Genomic DNA, 11,541 nt, shown 5'->3' on the forward strand with positions numbered 1-11,541 from the left:
CCAGTACTCTAATCACTACAGCACAGAGAGAATATGATAATATTTCCCTCTTTGAGATAGCCGCCAGTATCTTTTGTTCAATAAGCATTTATTACTCAGTCTAAAACCCAATCTCATTTCAAACCTGTGTGGGTGGCCAGCAATCAACCTCCTGCACAGGTGCTGGCATGAATAGGACACTTGAAAGCGAAGACTCAAGAATGAATGTAAGCAACCAAGCTACTTCATAAACATCTTCAGCATTTGCTGTTCTGTTTGTTTTATTTAATATTTTATTTATTTAAAATATTTATGTTCTGCTTTTCTCCTCAAGATGACCTAAGTGCTTCTCTGATAATAAGTACTGGTGTTCTATCTGTATTTTCTTACTTCAACAGCAGGCCTTTCTGGTTTTGTTCTTACCTACAGATTACTCTGAATTCTTTGTTGTATGAAAGTTGTGGTTGTGTTGGTCAACCCATGTACCAAAAGTGCGACACAGTACCATCAAGACCTTCAGAAGTTCAAGATATCTGTTTAACTTAGGTAGCCTGCCACCTGTGTCATTGCAACATCTAGAGCAGACTATTGAAGGCCCATATGAATTTGAAACTCTCTAACACAGAGATGCACACAAATCAGTAGATATAATGGTGATATTGGCCACACATGCCAAATGGTTAAATCTAATGTAGCATACAGTTCCATTACGGCACAGCAAAATTAATCTATCCCTTCCCACCAGGAGATCTGAGAGAACGCAATGGGGAAGAAGATGAGGAAAAGAGGCAGCAATTAATTAATGAAATGAAAACACATGAAATAATTAGGCTTATAACAATAGATTATAGGATAAAATTAACCTTTTTATTTTCTTCATATTACATGCAATTGTTGTAGAGTTATGTGGGGAATGACACTGAATATTTTCCCCTTTCTTAAAAGAGCTACAGTGAGTATTTGTCTCTGTACGATACTGCTATTGTTATTATTATATAATAAGATTTCTTTTGTATTTTCTTTTAAATTAAAGAGGTTTCCAGTCTCAGGGCTATTCCATTAAGTGACTCATCTAATTCAACGAAGGGATGAGCCTTCCTTCGGTCTGATTAAACCTGATAGTCCAAAGGAGCAGAGGCATTTCTTTCAGCATATCTCGGGCCTCATAATTCCCCTTCCTGTCCATTTCCTGCAATTTTTACATTCACTTTCTCATGTGGACTGGGAGCATGGGAGGGAACTTCGGGGAATGCCAGGTAAAGCAACAGTGGTAACATTAGACCCTGGGACCAACCCCAAGCCCTCCTGGGATTTCTATCTCACCCTCTAGGGTTCCCCAGATGGCAATACTTCCTTCCCCATCACCTGGCAGCTTCCCACCTTTTGTACATCATTTCCTTCATTCTACCAGGAAGCTCCACCACTAAAGCTTAGTTACTAAGAAGAAGAGCTTTAAGAAAAAGTATGCTGGTCCCAGTTCTTTTTTGCCTTTGGCCCCTGAAATGTGGCCCCTAGAACTGAAGGGAGTGCCATCTGAGAACCATTTCCTACACTTGGTGTAAAATGGAATCCTGGAAGTCAGTGGCAGATGACAAGAATGATTAAGGCTTTTGTTAATAATATTTCATAATTTATGAAATGGAGCCATTTCTTCTGGCTTGTATATCCAACCAGCTGGCTCATGGAACACCAAACATTTGATAAATCTGCATTGATGATATTGTTTCAGGCTCTGCTGACAAGCATTAAAATTAATGGACTTGGGTGCAATTCCTGAGGTAGTAACTATGTGCATTGCTATTGATTAAAGGGGAATTTTTAAAGACAAATGTTTTTTTGAATTGTACGGATTTTATTATTTTTATTTTATTTATGGAGTAGCCATGGTATATTACTTGCCTGGCCATGTGCCCCTTTAAAATTCATTAAACTAAGTGGGTGTTATATGCATCTACTGGCTTGAAAACTCTGGATTTGTGGATAAATATTGCTAGTGCATGGCTCAAAGCCAGGCTTTCTCTCCCCTGTAGAAAACAAGACCTCTATAATTTTCCCTGTTTAAGCATCAGCCCGATTGTCCAAACTAGCTCTGTTGTTTTGAAATGCAGGCCTGGCCCAGGACATTTGGCTGCCTGAAGGGGGGCAGAAAATAATGTCCTGGTGAAAATCTTTAGAGCACCTAAAGGGAGTCAAGTTACTTTGGTATATGATTTAGACAATTTCACACACATGTCTCCACCTGCCAGATATTCCTGGCTGTCAAAATTCAACACTATCATTTGCTATCATTTCATGACTATTTTGCTCAGTGGTTCCCAAAGCTGGTTCTAGATATTGCAGGACTTTCAGCAGAGATCCTTGTGGTGGTAGTGATGTTGTTGCTGCTGCTGTTAATTACATTCATGCCCTCCCTTTCTTCTAAAAGATAGTGCTCAAGACACCCTGAAACCTCCTTTGCTTGGGTTGCTGCTAGAGATGGGCATGAACCAAATTACAAACCAGAAAAAAACACAAACTGGATTGGTTCGTTAATTGGTTCACAACCCAGTTCAGGGATCCCGTTTTGCTGAAATGAAACAAAGTGCCAAACTTTTTTCCTGCTCAATGCTTCGTTTTGCTTTGGCAAAATGGATCCCCCCACTTCCCATTGCCTCTGTTGCCTCTCTGCCTGGTTCTACCACCACCTTCTCTGCCATTGTCAACATTGTTTTGGCAGTGGCAGTAGCATGGCCTTCAAGGAGCCTGGGCACTGCCTTCTGCCCATGTGCCTGCATCCCAGCTGATCAGGGAGATCAGCTGGGGGTCAGGCATCTTTGTGGAGAAGTGGCCACACCACCGCTGCCACCACCACCATTGCCACTGCCACCACCACTAACACCACGGTCATTGTGCTGTGATAATTGCTGAAGTGGTGATGGGAGTGACAGTGCAGCAGTGCATCCTTCAAGGAGCCCGGGCACTGCCTTCTGTGCAGGCACCCGATCCCCAGGTGATTGCCCTGATCAGCTGGGATACAGGCGCATGCACAGAAGGCAGCACCCAGGGTCCTTGAAGGCTGTGCCACCATGCTACCACTGTGATTGCTCCACTGTCATCATCATTGTCGTGGCAGTGGCAGTGGAACGGCGGTGGCACAACCAGAAAAAGTAAGCCCCCCCACCAGGCATGAACCAAAAACTGAACTGGTCCACAGTTCGGTTTTCTGGTTGGTTCATGATGGTTTGTGGTTTGTGGCCAACCATGAAACATCACAAACCACAACTTTTCAGGTTTGTGCCCATCTGTAGTTGCTACCTTTCAGCAGTACACAGGGCTCCTGTCCATGGATTTGTCCTGGTTACTAAACAATTAAACCCACAGTTTGTTCACTCATACTATTGTCTATAAACATAGGAGATCTGGGCTCTTTCTTCATCCTCCCCATCACCTTGAATTTTTTTTCTTCAGCCTTACATTAGGATTCCAAACCTTTTGTAATGCTGCCACAACTAGCTCTCCAAATTGGAAGATCTCTAGTTACAGATGGGCACGAATCTCAGTGGTTCAGCCTGTTTTGGTGCTCCCCAGTCCCACCTCCTCTTCTGAGTGGAGGCTATTGGGGGAGGCAGAAGAGGGAAGCACATGCTGCTGGCTATTGTGGGCAATTGTGCATAGTAGGTGGAGGAGGGAAGCATGCTGCTGCCATTGAATGGGCAATCACGCAGGGGAGGCAGGGAAGAGGAAGCGTGCAGTGCCCGTGGAACACCTGTGTGGATGCTGCACTGAACCAGCTGAACCACTGCCCATCTCTATTTCAATAGTTGTACTTTCCTTTCTTTTCTCTTTCTCTTTGCTGAGCTATGGCCAAGCAGCTAGCCCAGGTGTTCATTACTTGATAGCAGCTCCAAGGGAATGCCAAGATGTTTGCTGTAGAAAACAAAAGGTTTACAGTATTTTGTAACACAGTCAGTACTAGGTATTAAAATAGCAGTACAATTAGGCAACAGGTGTATCATGTAGCCTTTCTATATATTCAGGTTAATTCTGATCTCTTTTTTTACAATGTATATGTTCTTTATCTCTGATTCGTTCCTATCTAAGCCTTGTCTACCTAGTTTATAATCCTAAGAAATGCAAGCTCCACCTGCTATCTAATATTCCCAATACTAATAATATAAATAAGATTCTTAAACATTCATCTATACTTCTATACTCTTTCCACATCACACCCTAACCTGATTTGGAGAAACCACACAATCATAACCAGGTTTCACTGATGCAGATTTTTTTTTCTGCCCTCCTCAACTGTCATTCATGCAGCACTCATCTGTCAATCAGCTCATTCATTCTATTATACCATCAGTTATCCTATCTATACATATGTAATAACCATAAATAACTTAAACCAAAGGAGACTGAAATTGTCACATTGTTCCTGTAACTATAAAAGTAACTAATATGGTAAAATTACGGCTCACAAATAGTAATGTTCTCCCTCATTAAGTTAGAGTTACAATATCAGGTAGTTATACTTTTGTTATTGGGTAAAGGGATTTTTTTTGGACTATGGAACTCCCCTGCCTGGTTGACCAAGGAGATTTGTAAAGGGAGCATTTTTACTTGCGTTTTCAATGTTGTTCTTATTATGAATTTTAATATGATAATTGTTTAAAGCGTTCTTAATATTGCAGTAATATTTATTTGATTTTTAACTTGGTGTTTCTTTTAAATTCTGTAAGCCCCCTTGGATCCTTCAGGAGAAAGGCAGCATAGAAATATTTTAAATACATAAACAATAAATAAATTTTAACTAGTTAAGCATCTAGTGTGGCTGAGAAGGCCAATTTGAGAGTGACAATCCCTTCCACACTGAAGACAAATGCAATCTGTCCCCTGTCTAGCTCCCTGATTTTGTTGCTTTCGTGACTGCCTCTTTGCCTCGGCCTGCTGAACAAGGGTCTCTTCAAATTGGGAGAGGCTGTGATGCACTGCCTGCCTCCAGGCTGAACGCTCAGATGTCAGGATTTCCCATCTGTTGAGTTCCATTCCTAAGGCCTTCAGATGTCCTTGTATTGCAGCTGTGGTCTCCCTCTGGGGTGATTTCCAGGCACTAATTCTCCATACAGGAGATCTTTTGGAATCCAACCATCAGCCATTCTCACGACAGAATTATCTCAGAGTTCTACATCCAGCACATCTCTAATTGTGTTCTTGTACGACCCAGGAGTAGATATGGATAGACATAGGCTATGTGCTCCTGCATTCCTGCTCCCAAGCTCCATTACAAGGGTGAACATGCACTGAAACATTATGAGTCAATTTAGAACTCTGTATTTCAAAGTAATCCTTTTAGAGATGAGTAGCTCATGCTTGAGTAACCAAAACTAACATGGACCACTCCTTATAAGGAACAAAATTAGATGACATCAAACTGAAGATCACAGACGGAATTTAAGACACCATACTGTGAAGAATATGCTTAATGTCACATTCTAAAGGAAGCATTAGAAGGATATATTGCTTGGTTGCAGCTAAAACTATATTTGACGAGTCTCCCTCACTCTCCCAGAAAAAAAGGGCATAGCTAAGCATCTTTTGATAAGGATGATTCCATACTGGTCACAGATGGTGTCATCCAGCTAGCAACACAGATTATTTTTCCTTCTCACCTGTAAGTAGTGGGATCAATTGGACATGACTTAATTGAAAGTAAAACTAATATGTTATAATTTTATGCCAGAAAGTTCATGCCCAGAATCCAGTTAAGGCAACCAATAACATGGAACAGATATTCCCAGTCAACATCCAATCCTATTAACTGTTCAAGAAAGGCTTGTAAGACCTTCCTGCCCCTCCAAACTTTTCTAAATGTCCTCCCATCAACATGGAAAAAGAAATTTCCTCCTAATCTAAACCTTAAAATGTTCCTCTGTGTCTCCTTATAGAGTGACAGGTGGCAACACTGAACTCATCAGTTCAAATGACAATGATGTCTCCCTACCTGCACCCAAGTTTGTTGGGTTCTTATCCTCACAAGCAACAGAAAATCTATTCCAGCTACTGGATGGATAATTTATCCCACCTGAAGGACCTGTAGAGGGCACTACATGACCAGCTGAGTTTCTGCTGGCAGGCAACAGAGACAGGAGGTGGAATACCTGAATGCATGCATGAGATGGACAAAGGGAGGGATTAAACTCTTGCTAGGAAAGAAAAACCTGGGCACATTCCATGCACATGAGTGGAAACCCCATGTGTACCCTTTTGGGTTCCACCAATTGGAATTGCAAATATTGGTATAATAAATGAGGACTCAAGTCGGTACGAAACTTTAGTACTGCACTGGACAAAACAGTTTTACGTCTTGTTCAGCCTGAGTTGGCTGGCTGGCTTTGAGAAGGTCTGCTCCGAAGCTAAGACCTTGTTAAATGCTTGAGTTGAATTTTGCTTAGCAAAGAATGAGATAATTATTGTGTTTAAGTGGCTGTAACAAGGACAAAGGTTTATGGGGAACACTGATTATAGCCAGCAGAAGGTCCTTGACAAGTAACATCAGAACAGAAAGTAGAGCTATAGGAAAAATAACCATCATAGCTGATACACACTGGAAGAAGGTGAATCTTGAAATATTTCATTAATTTTTCAAGTAGGTCATAATGTGCACAGTGCAAAGATATGAAAGAGAAAGTAAATAGATGGCCATCTGCAACAGAGAATTTGAAGGAACTAAAGAAGGTGGTCACCACTAGGGTTGGCTGTAGTTCTGTAGTTGTCGCTGTCAGAATCATCATCTTTGTCATCATTTCCTTCTAGGAAGGGACAAGCCTATTAAGTTAAATTCTGCTGTGTTACTACTGGTAATTTTTCAAGGATCAATTTCTCAATTTCTAAAATCCAGAAAACAATTGAATGTACTTACATGGACCTTCCTATCAAACTGCCATTGATTCAAATAGGTCCACTCTAGTTGCAACCTACTACCCTAAGCAACAGAATTTCAGCCAATGAGTTATTGTCCTAAGGCTAGGGTGAGTTACTTTATCCCTATAATTTTACAAGTCCATTTGTGCACATTTTCAGGGACCTGCCAAATCGAGGCTCAAGCAATGGCAGTACGGTATGTCTTTGCACACTGAATTTTCCAAACTGACATCGCCACTTAACAAAACAAAAGGAACTAGTACATCCATGGAAGTCCAGATTATAAATGAGAGACAAAGTCTCAGGATGTAGAAAATAGGGTCAAGCTCTTTATTCTGTACTTCTTTAAACGAGTCGTTAAAAAGCTCTGGCTTAATTCGTTTTGTCGAAGCCTTTTCCAGAAGCGAGCTTCTTTATACTTTCTGCACCTTTCTTTGGTCTATATCAGCTCCAAAACTAATTAGTTACCTAATTAGTTTTGGAGCTGATATAGACCAAAGAAAGGTGCAGAGAGTATAAAGAAGCTCACTCCTGAAAAAGGCTTCGACGAAACGCGTTGAGCCAGAGCTTTTTAATGATTGCCACTTAACAGAAAGCAGATGATGTGAAAAATCCTTCTATGCCTGAGACCCTAAACAGCAAGTACTGGTCAGGAAAGATGAGATTGAGCCAAAGGAGCCTCGGACAACCTGCAGCCCTTTTCCATGTTGCTGGACTGCAACTTCTCATACCCCATAACATAGGATCTGCTGGCTAGGATGATGATAGTCCTAGCCAGCAGATCCAGCAAATCCAACAACAAATTCAGGGGGCCTCAATTTACCCACCCATGTGTTAGTCAGGTTGCTAGGTCCCAGGGCAATAGCTGAATCCATGAACTGCTGCACCTCACTGTACAGTATTCTCAAGGCAAGGAGACAAATCTTGGGGCAAACAACATTGAAGAATAAATTTGGGGTTTTGTGTGTGAAACAGATTTAAAGCACTGAACTCCACTGATTCCCAGCTGCCATAAGGGTCCACTGGCTCTAGGGAGAAATTGATTTAAACTGATTTACAGAGAGTGATCTCCTTTATTTCTCTCTTCTCTTTGTCCCCTTCTCTTTACCCACCCTCTACTGCTTCTAACCCTTCTTTTATAGTTTTCATTTCGCAGGTACTCGTTTCTGCCTCCAGGAGCTGTTTCTCTTTTCTTGGGCTTTCTCCTTCCCCGTGGTAACCACAATCCAGCATCTTCTGTTCCAGGTCACTTGGGGGCTGGAGGTTTGAAACTCAGCAAGTCCCAGGGAGAGGCCAGAGGGCCCCACCGACCTTGGTGCCAATATCACTCTCCTTACAGGCCCATTTAAAGCCAGGTAAGCAGCGAGTTTAGCAATGAGACTTCAGGAGTATTTGAAATGTTGCCTAACTGATTTTCAGTCAAGGGAACATACAATGGAAGCACTTAGGTCTTGGGGGAGAAAAAAAATCACTAAAACCATGTTACATAATGCCTGGGAAGAACTTGGCAGATATCCATTGTTTTGGGTAACAGCAAGGAGTACGAAATTACTATCCAGAAACAACATTCTGCATGTCTTTGTTCTTCAGATGTACAGAGCCATACAGATGACAGCCAAGAAAATACTGAAGCATGTTGTTGTTGATAAACATGAACAAAGAAGATTCAACAAAGCAGTCATTCTTCCCAAATGGAAACTGAGGAGGGACACGTGGCATTAAATCTAAGAGGTCTTTTCAGCACTGGCTTTCCATGGTCACAACCTCCACACAGAACACACAGAATTGCACATTCATCACAGGAGAGGGGCAGAGTTCAAGCTACAAAAGCCAAGTCATCTGTACCATTAACACACCCGGTTCTCTGAGCGCCTTTACTTTTGTGGCCAAGACAGCATTGTTGACATAAAAGAAGATGTCAGCAGGCTCAAATGCCTTAGGTTCTGCAGAAAAATGGGGCAGGGGGGCCGTAACAGGAAAACTCCCAAAACAGCACAGCAAGACGGGAATGGAATGGAGTATCCAGGAAAAGAAATGTATGTACCTGGCCAGAATCCTCCACCAAAGCATTCCATACTGCAACGTTTTATGGCAACAGCTCATGCTTTTTAAAAAGCATTCTCTTTTAAAGTCCCTTGAATGATTTCTCAGGCTGGCGAAAGACATATCCTGTTTCCCCAAAAATAAGACCTGACCTGAAAATTAGCCCTAGTATGATTTTGCAGGATGCTCATAATATAAACCCTACCCCAAAAATAAGCCCCAGTGAAGTGAAACCCTGCCCTTCACCATTGTGCAGCAATCAGAAGAAGATGACATGACTGTATTGAATAAATGTAGATTGTTGTACATGAAAAAACAAATAAAACATCCCCTGAAAATAAGCCCTACTGCATTTTTGGAGCAAAAATTAATATGAACCTGTTTTATTTTCCGGGAAACACAGTATCTGGAGTTCTGTTACCAAATGTACAAGTACTGCTAAAGACAAGGATCAGACTACTTTTTTTTTTCAATAGGAAACCATACAGTTGGCCCTTGTATATCAGAATTTTAAAACCAGGGATCAAACAATAGAACTGAATACTGGGAGTTACTGGGAGTGGGTTTTCACTCAGAAGCAGCATCCTGGCTTCCCTTTCCCACCCCCTCTGGGTGCTGCTTCTGAGTGGGTGACCGCCAGACGGGGTGGGGCGTGGAACTACCAAACACATGTTGTATGGTTAATGAACCATCAATATCAATCAATCATATGCTGTCAAGTCAATTCTGACTTATGGCAGTCCTTTTCAAAGTTGTCCATGTAGAAAGTACTTAGAAGTGGTTTTCCATTTCTTTCTTCTGGGGAGTGCCCTGGGACTGTGGAGCTTGCCCAAGTCCAGACAAGATGGCTCTACTCGCAGGAAACACAGTGGGGAATCAAACTCCCATCCTCTGCGTAGCCAGATACCTAAACCACTGAGCTATGAAGCCAGCTACATAGGATCAGACTACAATACAAGTGGCACATAATTATTAGAAGCTGAAAGCATGTTAATGTTTCAGTGACAAGATTCCATCCAAACTTCATGCTGGAGCAATCAGACTTACAAATAAAGCACTTGTTTACCATCCCATGGTCAATTATGAAATAAAGCATGCTAATTTGCATGCTACAGAAGGTAAGAGAAGCTTGTGCTATTATAACTGCTTGTCTTTTAGCACTTAATGAGTTCCTGCTTCTAAAGGCATGCTATCTATATAATTTTGTTTTACCCATAGGCACATTCAGCAATTCACCTCTGTGTGATGCGGTAAGAGTCATAAGGTTAAGCAAATTTATAGAAAAGAAGTTGTTATTGGTCACTTTCTTAGACAGTTATATGCTACCTCCAGAATTAGAGCCAGTATGCTTTTAAATGGCAGCTGTTAAAGAAAAACAGCAGGAGAGAGGTGCTATGCTCACATCTTTTTAAAAGATTTCTCATAAGCATTGGGGAGCCCACTGGTGTAATCCAGCATAGTCCTTGTTAAAAATATGCTGATTTATCACTATAGTTTATTATAATAAGTTATATAATGTAATTTAATTTAAAATATAATATAAGTTATATATAATTTTAAAATTATAATATAATTTAAAATTAAATTTAAAATATAATAATAATTATTATAATAAATTATAATAAACTAGGATAGTTTTATCAGTAATATTTTGCACCATTCTTTTCACTGATTTTCACGAATTCATGAGACACATTAGGGATGTGCTTTGTATTAAAAATTTATTTGGAAAATGAAGTGAAATGTGAGGTCTCCAAACCAATCCAAAGTGAAGTGGGGAAACCCAAAGGTATACCTGAATAGAAGTTACTGAAACACTGAGTTTTGCTCTGGTGTTTTGGGAGTTTAAAAATACTGAAAATCTGGGGGAAGGAAAACTTGGCATCATTGAGTCTTACTCAGAAAGTAACACTGCAAGAGAACTGGGAAATCCAAAGCTGTAGGAGACTGATAACTCAAACACTAGTGAAAAGCCTAAGTTCTCCTGGATCCCTAATCAAGGAGCCTCTGGGAGCATTTACAATGTCTAGGTAAATTAGTTTGTTCCCATATTTGGTGGCCTTTTATGAACCTTGGCAGGGCAAGACAAAGTGGTAGTCTATTAGAAACCAGTATTCACACTGCTTCAATTTTCAATATTGGAGATTTTTTTCTCTTCTTTTAGGCAGCTGCAGATCTCAATCCAAGTGGTTGAGTGTCTGTGTGTGCCCAATTTGTACTATGGATGTCCTGATTTTCTTGTCTGAGATTTCAGTAGGATAGCTCATAGTAACATGAGAAATAGGACCTGAGCTGTCTTTCACCCTTCCTCTCCATTTTGAACTTTAGGGTTTTGTTTTGTTTCTAAAGTGCCTAGTACTGACCTATTTCTGTGCATGCCCGTGTTCCAGAGAGGGCAGCCTTTAGACTTTTAAGGCAAGCCTTGTTCAGCATTTTCTGGTTCTTTGGACTTTTCTGGGCCTCTCTACCCAGATACTGAAATACAGTTCAATTAAGCAAGCAAACATTCCTTCCATCCCACTCAGTAACAGTCCTAGGCTCCCCTGCCACCTATACCCTTCATTTCCCATCCATGGCTAGAGCCTTTGATTTCTGCCATTTTCACATTTTTTCCACTTT

The 11,541-nt window shown here is 41.0% G+C and overlaps 1 long non-coding RNA gene across 1 annotated transcript; it reads left to right on the top strand.

The window, feature by feature from the left end:
* Positions 1 to 7,755: 7,755 nt before the first annotated feature.
* On the top strand, positions 7,756 to 9,528 carry LOC144586394 (uncharacterized). The gene is made up of 2 exons (XR_013541190.1): positions 7,756 to 8,234; positions 8,470 to 9,528. It is a non-coding gene; the product is annotated as an uncharacterized LOC144586394 (long non-coding RNA).
* Positions 9,529 to 11,541: the final 2,013 nt, after the last annotated feature.

The sequence above is a fragment of the Pogona vitticeps genome, chromosome 2, assembly GCF_051106095.1.
Source record: "Pogona vitticeps strain Pit_001003342236 chromosome 2, PviZW2.1, whole genome shotgun sequence".
Classification (NCBI taxonomy): Eukaryota; Metazoa; Chordata; class Lepidosauria; order Squamata; family Agamidae; genus Pogona; species Pogona vitticeps.